The sequence below is a fragment of the Cyprinodon variegatus genome, unplaced genomic scaffold (assembly GCF_000732505.1).
Source record: "Cyprinodon variegatus isolate N-32 unplaced genomic scaffold, C_variegatus-1.0 Scaffold944, whole genome shotgun sequence".
NCBI classification, from domain to species: domain Eukaryota; kingdom Metazoa; phylum Chordata; class Actinopteri; order Cyprinodontiformes; family Cyprinodontidae; genus Cyprinodon; species Cyprinodon variegatus.
This window is the reverse complement of record NW_015151397.1, coordinates 103,635-121,681: the sequence shown is the minus strand read 5'-3', so window position 1 is coordinate 121,681 and position 18,047 is coordinate 103,635. Positions and strand designations below refer to the sequence as shown.

General features: G+C 38.0%; 1 protein-coding gene across 1 annotated transcript in view; it reads left to right on the top strand.

Annotated features, from left to right (window-relative positions):
* The first annotated feature begins 7,816 nt into the window (after positions 1–7,816).
* Positions 7,817–18,047, top strand: part of LOC107100197 (plexin-A4-like) — a 40,586-nt gene continuing 30,355 nt past the window's right edge. The window contains exon 1 of the mRNA XM_015398603.1: positions 7,817–8,271. The gene's annotated coding sequence lies outside the window, so the exon portion shown is untranslated. The remainder of the gene's footprint in view (positions 8,272–18,047) is intronic.

Below are 18,047 nucleotides of genomic sequence, written 5' to 3'. Positions count from 1 at the left end.
CCTTCCTTCCTTCCTTCCTTCCTTCCTTCCTTCCTTCCTTCCTTCCTTCCTTCCTTCCTGATCTATTACCCCTAATCATGCTCCCTGTGTTGTTTGATGTAATTTCTGTCCCCCGACTACCGATTCTATCTGACCCGTGGATCCTGTCCCCTACTTCTGCTTTTAATCAAGTTTCTGTTCCCTTTTCATCGATTCCTGCGAACCTCCTGGTTCCATTGTGACATCAACCTGCTGTCACTAGGTCTGCTAGGAGTCAAAAGTCAGCCTCCCTGCTTCCCAACAGATTCTTAGTGGGTAAGTGGCCTTTATCGTGTTCCCAAATCCCTACCCAACCACTGACTTTTCTTTTTCCATTCAGAGGTTCCTGATCCTACTGATGGTGGCTTCCTGCTGTTCCATCCATCCTTCCAATTTCTGACACGCTTAATCCCGAGTGGGGTCGCAAGGGGTGCTGGTGCCTATCTCTAGCTGTCTACGGGCGAGAGGCCGGGTACATCGTGGACAGATCACCAGTCCATCACAGGGCTACACAGAGACAAAACAGGACAAACAACCACTCACACACTCACACCAATTAACCTAACAGTCATGTTTTTGGACTGTGGGAGGAAGCCGGAGTACCAAGAAAGAACCAACGCATGCTCAGGGAGAACATGCAAAATCCATACAGAGAGACTCCAGACTGGGAATCGAACCCGCAACCTTCTACCCACTGCGCCGCTGAGCAGCCCTCCTGCTGTTCCTTCATCAAATATTTCAATAAATCTTTAAACCCTAATCTGTTCTGTTTGGCTTAACTTCAGGGTCCTCATTGCAATCAATTAAACAGAATAATAAAGAAAACATAGAATCATTCAGAGTATCATTAAGAAAACATGGGCTGATTTTATAATCAGCCCATCATAGGCATCATTCTAATTAGAAATATTCATAGTTTTTTTATTTTGGAAACAAAAAACCTCAGTGTATTCAAATGAGGGAATATAGAGGGGAATAACTATAAAGTCAAGGAAAAATAAAACATTCAAATATTTCCTCAAGATAGGAATCTGAAATTGTGGCAGCCATTTATTCATCTCTCTGGAGTCCATCATAGTGCAGCAAGCTTTAACTGCAACTACAGTTTTATTTATTTGAAACTTTTGTTTTTAAAGTTAGTATTTTTTTTCATATTTTTTTATGAATAAGCTTAAACACCTTCCAATTGGAATGAGTTTCCCTATTGACACCATAGAATCCCAATGGGATTTAGGTGTAGATTTTAACTGGACCATTTGAATTATTGTGATTGGACTTATTACTGTACTTTCATTGTAGCTCAAGTTGTTTGTTTACATTCCTTGTCCTATTGGAGGCTGAATCTAAATCTAAACCTAAAGTTATAGCAAGCCAGCAGTCTTGAAAAGCTTTTCCATTTATGTAGCTCCACCCATCTTCTCATCCACTCTGACATGATTCCCCGCTCCAGCCAAAGAAGAGCATCCTAAATGGAATGTTATTTACTAACTTTTAAACTTCTGAAGCCAAATGGTTGTAATAAACTCTTTTAAATGGATAAAAGGGTTCATGGCCCAAATTAAAGCCAGAAGCTTTAATGCATCAGCCAAATAAAATTATTTTCCTCTACCTAAAGTGTTGCTGGAGTCAAGAATTTAGAGCAAATTTGAGGTCTATCACAATCCAAGAAATGAAATAACTATTTTGGTTTAACCACTGAGCAGAAAAAAGCCTCATTGCTGGATAGAAAGTACAAAAGCTACATAAGTAATAAAAACAGGAATGATCTTGAAAATAACCAGACATTAGCTGTTTTAAAAGGTAGGGCGCCAAAAAAAGAGGAAACATCTAGCTCAGAAACTATCACACAAAAATCCATAGACAGCGACAGCAGGGACACAGAAAGAAACAACAAAATAGCAGAGTAAAGACACTGAAATGACCTTTTTTTCTTTTTGAATACATTTCAATAATGGATATAAGCGTTGATGTAAAAGCTTTGGTCCATTAATATTTGTGAATTAAAAGAGAAACAAACAAAAAAAACTCTTGTAAATAATAAAATGATTCTATCTCTGATTGCAGTTGTACTTTGACCCCAGTGCCCACCTCCCACCCCCCACCATCTGCAGATTATATCCCAATGGAGGAGTTTAATTCTGCAGGGAGAAAATGAGGCACGGTCAGCGTGGCTTTGTCTGTATCTCCACGGACATGAGGATATGCTCTCTGGAGGAATAGCAGGCAAAACATTGAATCACCTGGACTGTCTATACACACACATACACACACACACACTTGGACACAGTTTTATAGACAGACAGACAGGCAGCTGCTCGCTTGATGGGGAGGCCGATGATGTATGGATGAATAAACACTCAGGCGACATTATGGAGTAAACCTGCGACATGGAAGTGCCCACATTTACACAGAAAGCAGCAAGCAATCAATATGCAAACGAACTAATTATATGACTGGGTGACACATTCAACACACACGTTCACCGATTGTCATGCACAGACTCGCATACACGTCCTAGATATCTAGAATTGTCAGATTTAATGCTTTTCACTATCCAGCAACTCCTAACTGAGACAGAAAATTGAAAACCTATTTACAGTCTAAATCAATAGGATATCAGTGTCATTCATCGTGCCCAGATAGTGCATAAACTTTATTTGTTATGAGACACACTAATAGATTTTCTACAAAACCGAGTGGCTAACATATTTGGCTTCTCAGTGTGATTTTAACCAGGAGCAGTAAAAGCTTCAGTTAAGAAATACAAGAGGGGAAGAGACTTTTATGAAGATGGACACACTAAATGTGGCATTACCATCGGCGGCTCATAAATATCATAATCCCTGGGATAGCAATGACTACTAAATTACAGCATGCAGCACATGTATATAAGAAGGGATGCACTGCAAGAGATGAATGCCCGTTTTGTTTGTGAGAAACGATGTGTGCAAGAGGGAAGACCCAGAGGAACAGTGCCCAACTGTGGGGCGATCCCTGTATCCCAACAGGCCCCGGATAAACCGCGTACAGCTGTGTTTAGAGGGGTTCACTGAGTTAATTCTAAACACAGGGATGTGACGTGGGGTTATGTGTGGGCACACACATTCACACAAACACTGCTTCAGGAAGACAAGGAAAGCCACTGAAGTAACACTGTGCCAGCTGGCATCAGGAGACAGACACCCGCACATCCCTGCAGCCCACTTGACTGCATTAAAAAGGCTTCATCAAAGCCATTCATGCTTGAGTCATTATCCCATTTGCAAGACAAATAAGGAAGTTAGATTGGTCAGTTGATTCTTACAAGAGGCAAGGACCAGATAGCATTGTCTTTAAAATGTAACCTAGCACAGCTTCTGACCCTAGAGCTCCCCAAAGGATGAATAAAGACCATAGACCATCAACCTTTGGTCGCTTTTAAGATCTCTTTCAGATTGCCAATGATTGCTCATTATCTAATAATTAAGTGAATTAATAATACAGTTTATTTGGCACTATTGGTTGGTTTCTTTTCAGAGGGAGAATAGACATGTTATCTTTTGTTTCTGTCTCCAATGACAAACAAATCAAGTGTTTTGTTTAGAAAAGATTGCCCAATAGGAGTTATAAAACCCAGTAACTATTTCAGATTTAAAATGCTCCTTTTGGCTTCCTCTCTAACTATTTATCCCTTTATCAGGCTCAGAAATAGTTCTATAACTTCAATGTCCGAAACCACTATAAAACTAGAATATATTTATAAAAAAATGTGGCTTCTGCAGCTAATTGTTTTCACACAATCCTTTTTGGGGTAACAAAGTTAAGTGTGCAGATTGTATGTGCATGCCACAGTTTAAGTTTAGTAAAGACTAAAAAGTAAACTAAAAAGGAAAATAACTGATGGAAGTGAGAAACACAGCCTTTTAAGCAGCACTTTATTCCACTTAGCCCGAGGCAGGCTGGCTGTAACACCACCTTCTAATCTCTTGAGAATAATTTTTGAGTGCCTAATAGTGATAGAATGAATATATATGAATTTACTGCTACATAAAGTATTTTAAAAGGGTTCTGAAAAGACAGTTCTGTCCTCCAAAGCCATTACTTTTGATCATGCAAAACACAGACACGATTCGATTCTTATTATGAAAACTAATTTCTATTATAATTCAATTCAAGGATGTTTGATCTAAACATGAATAAGATGTCTAGGGTCGCACATTTCTGACCTCTTATAGAATGAGTGTTGTCACTGTAGATTGCAGAGCCATTGATTTGCTTTGCTTGGAAACTTATCTGATAATTGCCAACCACAGACTGTTGACTTAGCTCTGTCCCTTTTATTGAATTTAATGAACCCAACAGGTTTGCAGATTAATCTACACATTTTGTCCTTCAGATGACACCTAGAGATGCCCTTGGAATCTAATACAAAGACTAGTAATAAATAAACATAGACATGACCTATATATTCAAATCAAAGCCCACTTTAATAGTAAGGTAAATTTTGCAGATTAATCAACAATAAAATAACATGCTTCCATTGTGGCTGTGAAAATAAGTGAATCTTGGACCAATAAACTTTGTACATATTCAGCTCAGTTTATTTCTATAGCGCCAAATCACAACACATTACAGTTCACCAGATCTTACAGTCAAATTGATTTAATGTTTTCTATCTAAGAAAAACCAGTTGATTGCATCAACTCTTTGACTTGGATGCAATCCCTCACACTAAGCATGCTTGTAGCGACAGTGGTGAGGAAAAACTCCCGTTTAACATAAAGAAGCCTCCAGCAGAACCAGGCTCAGTGTGAGCGGCCATCTGCTGAGGCAGACTGGGGTTCAAGGAGACAGAAGCAGAGATACAAAAAGCAACTGTAAACACACAGCCAGCTCATTTATATTTTCAATAAAACTAGATTCAGTATTGTGCTTATATTCTTTTCAACTCTGACATAGAACCTACCATAAACACAGCTGTTTTTGAACCAGGGATTAGGTTTAAATATATTCAATTTATTTAAAAAAAAGGCTTCATTTGCAATATCATTCAAATATTCTGCAAAGGGATATAATCTAAGCCTGGTGTAACAGAAGTAGAATAGAAGAAGAACCTTGAATTAATAAACGGAATTCCTTGAAAAGTGTGGAAAAAATGTGTTTTTAAAGTTTTTTTTCCCAGATAAATAAAAATATGAGTTTTAGAAAAAATATATTTATATTTGATATAACCAAAGCCCGTTTGTTAAAAGCATTACAGAGTTTGAAACAGAGCAGGTCTAATCCAGATGCGCGGTTCGGGAATTACGCAGGTGGATTAGGTCGTTAATTAACGATTTGCTTGTTTGCAGAGATTACTGTCTGAAGATCAGAAGCCCGTTTTAACGTTACATTTTTGGAGTTTTTACAATATACAATGGTTTAACTTTATATGAAATCAACTTGAGGAAGAAATTTGAGGTATGTTGGTGTTTTATTTCCAATCAGCTTTGAAGTGTCAGCGCGCGGCCTTAGTCCAAAACATTGAGCGTCTTTTTTCATTTTTTTTTTTTTAGGCTAATGCTAAAGTTATAAACAAATGGCATTAAAACCAGAATTATCTACCATATAACTTTTATTCTTGACCGTTTGGTATTTTTCAGACAAAAAAGCTGCACAATTAGTTTAATTTTACCCGTACCGTTTGTTGCTCGCTTTAGTTAAGCCACCATCATCTTAAATGATTTAGTAATCATGGTATTGCTTTGGTTTGTGTTGTTGTTATAGAAATATTTTTTTTTTCTCAAGCAAAATTTCCCATTTTACATCCATGGTGCAATAAAGTTGTATAAATGTAGTGTTTTGGTGGCCTAATTATAACCCCATTATATATTATTTTAGAAACAGTGTTTAGTCTTTGTTTTGACTGAAATTAATTGCCATACTTCATGTGTTTTATTTATTTATTTTTTAATTCCATAGCATCTAAAAAAACGATGGAATTTTGGCTCAAGAAAATCAATACTGTGAGTACTGATCAATGCATTAATCTATTGTGTTTTCCTTGTTAAGCCATTACCTTGAAATATTTAGAATATATATGTGAATGCTATTGAAGTTTTGTTTTAAATGGTTATAAATGCATTAAAAGCCTTCCACGAATCTGCAAAAATGACTTTAGAGGTGGTTTTCCCCATGGCAATGGACAGCTAGTTTGACTTCCTTGATATGTTAAGGATAACAAATATGGGGGAAGTCATTTTAATAGTAGGATGCACTATTCATGAGATCCGCTTTGCAGCTCTCGATGCAGGTCCAGCAGATTCTGCAACAGTTTCTTCCCCACTGCTATCAGACAGATGAACTTTTGAAAAACAAAATTCTCTAAATCATGTCACAGATTCTGCATTACACTGATAACGCCGATCCAAAAATACTGCATTTAAATGCTCTGAACATCCATATCGATGCACCCATGTTTCTTTCTCCCAAACTGTTTACATTGCTGCAATGTTTGGAATGGAAATGTTCATGTACTGTCTGAAAAGCTGTACGAAATTTCCTTTTTCTATACACTCTATGTATAGAAAATGATAATAAGTCTAATTAGTATTGGGGAAGTTTACTAACCTGTGGCAATGAACATATTTTGGTGATGGAAATGATATTTCAATATATATATATATATATATAAATCTGCATGGAATATTGTGGTAATAAAGCAGTGCAGGCGAGTTGCTGTGGTTTACATGCGGCTGTCTAGTTGTGAAGTTTTTTCTGCCTGTAGGTGGGGCTCTGATGCAGCGTTTCAAAGCGACAGTCCTCTGTTGAAGTATAGGAGCTGGGAGCAAAGGAGAGAGAGGATGCTGCAGGAGGCATCCTAAATGACACCAAAACTCTGGACACAGAATATTTCCTAGATATAATAGTTACTGGACTATTGTGATTTTAGACACTGGTAAATGTTTATTTGGATTGGGTATATTTTTACTATTAAGGGTACTTTGAAACCAATAGATCACACACAAAAATAATACCTTAATAAAGTGTTAGTGATGGATTCGACTGAAATAGCTTTGCTGTGCAGATAAGTCTTATTTTAAGGAGAATGCGTTATTCCAGCATCATCACCATGCAGCCTATTTTGCTGAATACATTATTACATAATTAGGCTTTTAGAATATTAATTGCTTTAAATGCAAAAGGGTGGTGGGGGTGCTTTCCCGAGGCATGTAAAATATCATCATTAGGAGGTGGGGGGAGAACAGATTGGGATCCCTCAGAACCATGCAGGGGTCGTTATTATGTTGCTATGTATGCCTAATCTCAGCTTTTAAATGATCCCGAGATTAGATGCAAATCCGATGATCTGATCATTTCACCCTTGTATTGTTAAAAAAAATATATTTTGGCATTGCCAAATCTCATTCTTAACGGGATGAACGCATTATATAAACACTCTCCTGGCTTCACTGCATATTTTCTAACATAAAGTGAAGCCACATTATAAGTTGCATCATTGTTTTTTTCGTTTAGGTGTTGAAACTAGAAATGACACTATTTTAGTGATTTAGATCCTCTTGAAAAATGTTCGCCTTGCAAATAGAAATGGATGCGCGCTGGATGTTTATGGCCAGAATGCGTAAAGCCCCCCAGCAAGGCTCCAAGAATCTAAAATGAATCCCCCACCCCATCCCCTGATCTGAGATGTCACTGCGGACGCAGGTGAGAACACTGGTGGAGGCTCCATCCTCCAAACAAGTCTCCTTGCCTTCCTCTCCACCTCTGGCCGTCCCTCCCTCCCTCCCTCCCTCCCTTCTCTCTCTTTCGCTCTCCGCAGCAGCAGCAGCCGCCTCAGTAGGGCAGGAGCACCGCACTGAGTCACATCTCTATTACACGCACGCACCTTCACGCACACAGACGCAGCCTCCTGCGGTATATCCCGCGCAAGGCGCAGCAGCTTTTCCCACGGCATACTAAGTGCGTCCTCGCCGGGAGATGGGAGGTGCGGCTCCTGGGTCTGAGAGCGCTCAAAGCGGCTTGGTGTAGAGGCTGATCGGGGAATGCCGCTGGAAGTCTGCTGCTATTTCTGTTCCCAGTGCAGGATTCACATTTTAACTGCGCCGCTGCCAGGGATTTAAAGTCAACAAGCCTTCTGATCAGGATTGTTATTCTGAACATTTCACTCTTTTCTTTTTGCGGGGTGAGAGAGTAAGCAGAGTTGGGATTTGCTGTGGAGGTGCCCCTTCTCCGCAGTGCCGATGCGGTTGTGGCTGATTTCTGCATAGATTACAGGTACGGAAATGGTCTTTTTTAAGATTTTAGTTCTTATGATCAGCGTTGCTTTCAAGGCGCTTTTGGTGCTTTTACTGCCGGAGATTAGGTTGGAGTTTCCACTGCACCATCCAGGTGGCAGGAGGCGTGTTGCACCTGTTCTGGCTGCGCCATGCGCGCTCTGCTCCTGCGTCCGGACAGGCGTTCATCCCGCTGCAGGATCACTCACCTGTCTAACACAACTACTTAACTTTTTGCTATTGAAACCTGCAGGATATTAAAAACCGAGATTGTTTCAGATATCAACCTGATTTTCGCGTTGCCTTGTATTCTTCTTCTTAGCTATAGAGGAAATACCACCCCATACTGCAATCCTTTAAAATAGTTAATTGGTTATATATATTGTCTAAAATGAATGAAATAATGTGGACTTTATATTAAACATACGCACGTCCAGACCTTTATTTAAAATGGATTCAGTCTAGACTTTTCTCTAAATTATTGAAACCGTCAAACTAAGTAACGCTCCATTTCCCATCATTTTATCTGGAATATTAATAGATATTAAAAAGGAATATCTACTCAACCACTGCTGCAGTTCAACTTTATAAATAAATGTAGATATGTGTAGGATTAGTTTTACGCAGCTTTTTGATCTCGAGTAGATTTAATAAAACATTTTTTTTTAATATAATCATTTTGTATACATTCCAAAAAGAACATTGATTTTAATGTATTCATGCCTGAATGGTTCAGATTACTGGGGTATGTCCTTTAAGATTCTTAATTGGTGTTTCATAAACCCAGCTTCATATCAGGGACAACCTCGTGGCATCTGTCTGGACTTTGTCTTAGTTTAAGGTCAGTTGATTTTATGCACTTTATTATTATTTTATTTTAGGGCATATTTGTAAATAGAAGCCTATTAACTTATATGGAATCAAATCTATTGGAAGCTTAATTTAACAATTTAGATTTTTTTTAATTAGCCAGAAAAGTAATGTGAAATATGATAAATATTCATTTAGAGTACATCTTCGTTTATTCGTTTAAGTGTTATGGGAATCTTCTTACCTTAATGCATTAAGCTTGCTGTAATTTTCTTTTGTTGGATTGTTAGGTTAAATATTGCCCTGCTCATTACAGCTCATGGTAATTTTCATGCAACACTATCATCTACACTTGTGAAGGCTTGTTGGAGTCTGAACTGATTGAAATGGAGATGAAAGAAGGAACTCATTGAAAGGTGTTTTGACATGTAGCATGAATAATCGTGGGCACAACAAAAACAAACTAAAACTGGCTAGTATGGTTAGTCCTGGCTCACGATCCCTGACATGATCTCTTCCCTGTTGAAAATGGTTATCCTCTTTACAGCAGTGGCTCTGAGCCCCTCTACTGGTTTCTTTCTCCTTATAAAACGTAGTCATGGCTCAGTTCAGCTTATTTCTTCTCATGCCAATTTTGAAATATATATATATATATTTTTCTTTATCTGTAAATGAGTAACAAATATCCCTACATTTATGTGGTTTTTGGAGTTTTTAATAAAAGAAACAAAACAGGATCCCATTTTTAATCTAAATCATTCAACATATAGGTGGAAAGACAAAGCTGTATGTTAGATATCCATTAGGGGCAGTGTGGTTCACAGGCTTGTGAGGCAGAGTTTGATTCATTGTACTAGGCTTCTAGTATGAGAAATTGCATAATTCTTGCTGGATTTTTGGTTTTGAAGAACATGGTTGGATACCTCAATGCTACAGACAGCTATTATAAGATTTATGGGGATAGACTGCTGGAGGATGGTTGACTGTGAGCAGGAATTTTAATTATTTCAAACTGTATTTTGACATTTCTTTGCATAATTAGGACAAGCTTTTTTCTCTATATCATATTTCAACACATTTCTGGATCTTTCCTCATGTTTCATCTGGGAGCAAAATATTCTACTTGAGCAACAACCAACAGCCCAATTGTATAATTGTTTTGCATGCTTAAATTTTCTCTGAGAGTTGACCTCTGTGCAAGCAGTAAAAACTCAGACCTTTCCATTTTCTCTTCCTCTCCCTGTGTGCTGTCTATCAAAAGCTTCCATAGGAATTGAAACTCTAGCCTTTATTGGCACATAAGCACCTCATTGACATACCAGCCCCTGTCTGTCAGCCAGTGTTACAGCAGTTTGGACCTGCAGAGCAGGCCTTGTCAATATTACGACCTGCTAATGGATAAACTCTCACTCCAGCCTTAGTAGTGAAGACATTAACAGCGTTATGGGGCAGTACCCTTGCAAGAATAAGCACCGCATTAAATCTTTGCAGGGTTTTCATGTCAAGGGGAAAACTAACTCATTATGAATGGGGGAAAATCTCTGACACATTCTCCATAGTGATATCAATGCCTAGTGGCCATGTAGGCAAGATCCAGCGGAAGTGTGTTTGTGTGGCTGAGTGTGGGTGTGAAGGATGCATCTGTGAATGGCTGGCGAGGCCCCATATGAATACCTCGGTCACAGAGACGTATCGTCATGTCAGACTGAATGATGCGTCTGTGAATTAGACCTGAATGGAGTTCTCTGTTTGTTCTCATTCTCTCTCTCTCTCTCTGTTTCCCTCCCTCCCTCACTCACTTGTACACACTTACACCCCTCTGCGCTGTGACAGGACTACCAGACACAGGCCAGTGTCCAATTAGGCTCGCTCCTCTCTCACGCCACCCAACACCACAGAGGAGATTGCAAATTGTATTTCTGTCTCCCCAACTGTTCTTCCCACCGTGTTGCGTCTAGCATATTTCAGAGCAGTAAGAGATAATAAGCGCAGGGGTGTTAACCTGTCAGTGGGTTTTAGGTAGTTTGATCCTTTTTTTTTTTTTAGCTTTGTAAAATGACTGCTACGGTAAATTCACTTCTGTTATACCTTTTCATATTTAGTCATTTTACAATAAAAAAAGCATGTATCTGTTTTGTTAGTTGATGCTGAAGTGGAAGGAGATTTAAACTCCTGCATGTACTTGCATGCAACATTTATGAGTTAAAACTTTGTTCATGTTTTTAGAGGGACGATACGTCTCTTCCAGCTTTGCAGATCTATTTCGTGGTTAAGGCCAACATTGGATTTAGTGCTTGACTTTAACTTGAGTGTTACTGTAACACATAAGTATGCTTCGTTGTAGCTGTTGCTTTACATGCATGGTTGCTGTCTTCTTGTAAAGTGTTCCCACATCATGATGCTGCCACCGGCGTGTGTCACAGTTGGGATGTTGTGTTCTGTAGGATTTGCATTTTCTTCTACGTTTTTGCTGTCCCCCCCCACCTTGGCTTGTGTGAAACTGCATTTCTTCTTTCTTCATTCTTTGCTTCCATAAAGGTCAGACCAGTGGAGTGCACCGTTTTGATGATTGGTTTTCCTTGGCCCGCCACTTGCTTTAGATGAATAGCCACATCTTGGTAGGTTTATTATTGTGCAAGATCTCCAAGCCCTGTTTTAACGTCTTCAAAACTTTATCCCTGATATGTCTGGAATTTCTCCTTGGCCTTCATCTGTTGATCTCTAACAAAGCTTCCAGACTTTCACAAAAAGGCTGTACTTATAAAATACCAACTGGTTTATTTAGGTGAATCAGAGTGGCCAAATATATTTTTTGATACTGCAAGAGACTCTCTGTTGGTTATGTTTTTGTTTTTTGTTTTTTGATGAAATAAAATTTCAAGTCAGGGAATTTTATGGTACATTAAAGGGAATAACGGCTTACAAGTTTGTAATTAAGCCTTTTGTTATGCACCACTTTGCTATTGATGTTTGCCCCAGCAATGACAGCAAGGATCCGTACTAAGGATCTCCAAACAAAAAGATTTGTGAATGCTTTGAGAAGAAATCAATACAAGAGACAGCTTCTCTTTTAATGAGAACCCTTTTTGCTCTTGTCTGATCTGTTAAGTCAGCATATGCTTTCAACTACAAAGATTTGTCTACATGTGTGTTTTTACTGTTTAAAAAAAGGTTACTTGACTTGAAAATCATACTAAGATGTCAATTTCCTATTTTAAGGGGTTTAACACATGCACATGCTACTATCACAGCTGCATATTTTTTCTTTCCTCCCTCTAGGATTCCCTGGTGCTATTATTTCAACTTATTACTCAGTCCTTCTCTTGCAGTTTCTGCCTCTAGCTGTCTCCTTCCATATCTTTCTTCCTCACTCTAAGCTGCCAAGTGCATAACTTTGTGTGTGTATTTGTGTACATTACCAGGCAAAAAGAGTGCGAAAAAAAAGAACAAAAAAACAGACTGCTTTGACATTGGAATGACCTATGAGGAAGGGTATAAATGGAGAAAAGGATGTTGTAGATGTGAGGCAGGGGGATATGGAAAGGCAGCAGCACATCAGTGGGATTGCCAGACTGCTCTTTTTGATAAGACCATATTAGGCGTTTCTCCGAGGTCCCTATGATTCATATGGAGCTGTGACTCTGATGTATAAACACTTCTCTTTGATGCAGCGGCTGTTGACGTGCTGTGGCATATTGGTTCATATGCTTGTGTGCACCAAGTCAAGCATGACTAGCAGTAAATTAGTTTTGTTTCAGATGCATGAAATGATGAGAAAATTGCACACAGTCTTAGGGCTTTTTATTGCCCCATGTTCATTCTCATTTGCTCCTTCACTGATGCTCTAAGTCCTTGCATGGATTAGGCTTCTGATTCTGCTTTCATTCTGGTCTTTGCACAAAAATGCAGAGGAGCAGTCTGTAACACATTAACATATACTTGCATGCTCCATTAGTTTAGATCAAAAAGAAACACTTGACTCACAATATTATCTTATTACCCAATTTTCTTTTCTCTGATTTGCACAACATACTTCAAGGACAACGTGCTGCATGGATTGTTTTCTTTATTTTGTTCACTCTTTAAACTTTTGAAATAACTACACAGTGAACTACCAGTTTTTCTAAGACCAACTTAAAGGGATCCTTTGGTAGATTGGGCCCAAAGCAGGGTCAGGTTTTTAAAACCACATTCCAAAAGAATAACTCAGAGCACTTTCAATCTGCCCAAGAATATGGCACAATTAAAGTGTTAGTGGACTATATCCTGCTGGATTTCTTAGCTCAGGTGGGAGAATCTGTGGAAAGGACAGCTCTTAGTTGTTCACTGTACACATCTGACCTTTACCCAAGATTACCAATCTACCACTTGTGGAAAGAAGACCATAAAAAGTGGTTTTATTTGCAGAGCAAATGATACAGGTATGCCCTTTTGGTCATTTTATTTGAAAATCGCCATTTTGGCCCGAATGCAAAATGCTGCTTTGGAAATATAATGCTGCTTTTTTACCAAAGGAGTCTAACCAGATTCTTAGGAATCCCGAAAGAAAATCTCTAAGACGTAGCAAAATGCTTCATAAAAGCAGAGACTTTATATGATTGTCTGATCTCACAGTGGATTAATTTATTCGTTACATCAGCTCAAGTAGTAAAAAAAGAACGTGCCAAAGGATGAAAAAGGTGCATGGGATATATATATATATACAGTATTTACACAGTGTGTCCACATATGACAGCTTTTTTTATTTTTATTTTTTATAGTAGGATTATTATACTGGGTAATTGCACAGTATGTTTAGATGGGTATTTATATGGATGGATATTTATACATATCAGTAATGTATCTTTAAAACTCTGTGGTTTCAGTGTGACAAAGTTCAAGCAGTATGAATAATATTCTACAGCATCATATTTCTTTATCCTGAAGACATTTAGTAGGTCAACCAACAGATCATGAGCCCCTTTTCATCATTCTTCTAAAGGTTGTTTGCAGTCTTTTGCTTCTAAAAACTACATTCATCATAGGCTTCAACTCCCTTGAACTTTATCACTTTGGTAACACTGTGGATTGACCCTAATAAGTGATGCTCTTTAGAAAATTCAAACTTGTTTCAACTTGAAAAGGGAATCAATGCTCTCAATGTTTGGTGCTGAAAGAGGTCGGTGACTTCCTTTTTAGTTCTGAGCTCCAATAGGATCTTTTAAAAAGTAGGACTGTTAGAAAACAACCCAGGAAAAAAAAAAAGTATACCTGCATTTCGCTCCATCACATTGAGCTTTCAGTCAAAATGGAAATAAAACCAAATCCAAATCAGTCATGAGTGGGATGGCAATTGTTAAATCTATTTAATGAGGGTTAATATTGCTGTGTTTGCAGACTCCTCTTGGGATGAAGTGCTATTATCAAGATCATTACTGTATTGTATTTACAAACGTGAGTCAGCATCCTAGCCGGATTGATCTTGTAGGTTTCCTTTAAGGATTTAAGTGTTTATATACCTTTCTGATGTTGTCACATTCTGTTAGACTCGTTCTTTTATCTTGACACTTTCCGTCTGCTTTTGGTGTGAGTGAACATCACTATGCAGTGTTATCACAGTAATTGTAGAACAGCAGGTTGAAGGGAAACCCCTGCTGCTTATTTAGCCAAAGGGTAGAAGGACTGTGGGAGGACCAACTCGATGTAATTCCCTCTACAATTAGTTCACCTCTTCCTGTCCCCTCCTTCCCTTAAGGACACATCACTGTCTTGCAAAATAACAAGAGGAATATTACAAAGGGAATTGGCAAGGATTACACAGGGTTTGTGTTTTATTCTTTCTTGTCTGCCTCCCTTTTGCTTTCCTTGCGTATATTTCTTTAGTGTAGATAGGATTTGGGCATTGATTGGCTAACAGCCAAACTCTCACCAGCCAGTTTCAGGGATTTTTGTATTTGTAGAATTGCAGTTTGTATGAAAACAGAACAATATTAGAACTTTTAGATTTTGACATTTACACCTGATAAGGTCTTATTGTACTTGTTTTAGTAATTTAGCATGTAAATGATCAAGATTGGGAATAATTCTACTTATCTTTTCACTGATTATTATGGTTGCCGTATTAAGAAGCATTAGTTCTCTGGCTGATTTATTTTTGTAAATAAACAGATATGCTTGTAGAATGTACTCTAATGAATGCTGACACCAAGCACAGGTTGGGTACATCAGGGTTCTGTTGAGTTAAACTCCCCTGATCAGATTTTAAATCACTTGTATCTTGCTTACTGCAAGAAGCACTAAAGCTAAATCAATTACATGCACTGTTGATTCCTCCGTTACATGCACAAATGGCCTCTACAACCCTCAACTATTAAGGCTATTTTTTTTTTACTTTTTAGCAGAAGATTGAAACTACAACTTTGTGCATGTGGCTGACACAAAGGAAATTAGGTACAGATTTTGTTATTTGGGAAACATATTTCATGTGAGGTGTTAATATCTGACCTAAAAATGTCATATAGTAATATGCTTATATCAGGGTTCTTTTTTTACACATTCACTTTAAATTACTGTTTAAATTACTGAAAATGACTATTGAAACTTTCTAACTTCTGAAATTCCCCAAATTACCTGGCTGAAGTTCCCAAGGGAAGTATATGGAAACATAGATCCTTGTATTGAACTTAAAGAATTCAAAGATTTATGAAATCTGTCATTTAAACGTAAGACCAGCTTCAACAGCTTGACAGAATGCTATTCTTAATGGATAAGGCAATGATTTAACGGCATCTCATGATATGTGAATGTGGAAGCAACAACCAGTCAATTGCCAGTCAATTTACCTATTCAACATTCACTAACTTTTATTTATTCTGGCCATGAGTGGAAAGCGATTAAGTAATTAATTTAGCTAAAATAACAAATATAGGTTATTGTTTGCTTGTTTTACAATTAAAAGTATAGTAGTTGATGAGGAAAATAATTCTCATGTTTCTACAGACATTGTGTGTCAGTTTAGGCTCTTTTTACGGCATTTGTCCTTGCTACTGTAATGGCTGTTGAGTTACTTAAACATATTATATTGTGGGGCTGCTCAGTGGCGCAGTGGGTAGCACTGCTGCCTTGCGGCAAGAAGGTTCTGGGTTCCATTCTGCATGGAATTTCCATGTTCTCCCTGAGCATGCATGGGTTCTCTCCGGGTACTCCGGCTTCCTCCCACAGTCCAAAGACATGACTGTTAGGTTAATTGGCATCTCTAAATTCTTCGTAGGTGTGTGTGTGCGTGAATGGTTGTTTGTTGGTCTCTGTGTTGTTGTTGCCCTGTGAAGGACTGGCGACCTGTCCAGCGTGTACCCCGCCTCTCGTCTGTAGACAGAGATGGAGGGCTAGCACCCTTCGCAACCCCGCTTGGGATAAGTGTGATGGAAAATGGATGGATGTTATATTTTGTTCAGTTTCATTCACTTTAGAGTTTAACTGGACAAGAGAAAATTGGAGTACTCCCTGAACATCACAAATAATTATCATTATTCTAAGAAAATGGAAAATTTCTTAAGTCTAACAGATGTGAAGCCTTAAATTTTTATCCGAATGCCCAAAATGATTTGCTATGATTACTGTACGAGAAGTTATTTGTAATAGATTGAGGAATTCTCCTTTATATTTTTACCATTTGCTCACCAGAAATGTTCATTTAAGCCTACAAACAGATGTGTAACATTTTAAGAGTTTCATTCCTCCGCTCAGCCACCTGCTCTTCTTCCTCCTTTGTTCTTCCTGTGATTGCAGTAAAGCTTTGACAGGGCTGTTACAGGCCCTCTAGGCAGATATTGCAACCTAACATGCAGGACCATGCACTAGTCTGTGTTAAAAAGGGTTTTCTCAATTTTTCTATAAGTATAAAAATGGCCATGACTCACCATGGAAAGTCAAAAGCAAGGCAGGAGGGAAAAGTGTGGTGAAATGCTGCATAACAATTTTGCATGCTGTTGCTTGCTGTTTAAATGACTGTTGGGTGGAACGCTTGTCTGATGTGTTTATGCCACAGGCTTAGAGCTAGGGAAGGTAACCAGTAGGAGGGAGGGGCTGTGAAAATGCATCCATTGAAGTGTAAACTTGCCTGAACTTGGTTTTCTCATTTTTCAATTGGTGACCCTTTTTTTTTATTTGATTAAGGTGGAGAGTGTTTGGCTTGGGAATTCAACGTTTATTTTTATTTTTTGAAACCTTTTTTTTTTTTAAATCTGTCACCGTTCATTTTTTAGGATTTTAAGATGATAACATAATTATCCTTTGCAAATATCTTGTGCCCCAGTAAACCAAATCCATACCACCTTTTATTATGCAATTTTTCTGGTAATGTGCCAATGTTTGTTAATGAAAAAGAAAAAAAAACTGTCATGTTGATCTAAGGACGATTTAAAGATTAATAGCTATTGGCCAACTTGCCAAATTTCTGTCTGCTAGATGAGTCAAGTCTTGTTAGATGATATCTAAACAATCTTTTTCTTTAGTAGCTATTTAAGTCTTTCCTCCATGTATTTTTATGGAAAAGTTAGCTAAGAGCGAATCCTAGGGCTGCCACTAACAACTATTTCACTAATATGTTAATCTGGCGAACCCTTTTTTTAAATTTTTTTTTTGATTAATCATTCAATAATTGGATGGCAAAAGGTTCTTTGTAATTACACAGAATTTTAACCAAGGCACAACCAAGTGAACCAAAAACTGTGTTATTTGAGCACTCCTGGATAGAGCATATTAATGGACTAAACAAAGGTTTCATCTTCCTTACAAAATATTTGGATATTTTTTACTATTTATGTTTAATAACTGGTTTGAGGGCATTGGTCTTTCAGCTAAAGGCATGTTTTAGAGTCTCTAAATTCAAGTTAAAGATGAATGGATTACTAAATTAGTTGACGATTATTTCAATAATCAAATGTTTTAGCCCTAGTTAAGACAGTAAATGTGAAACAATGAAAGTTT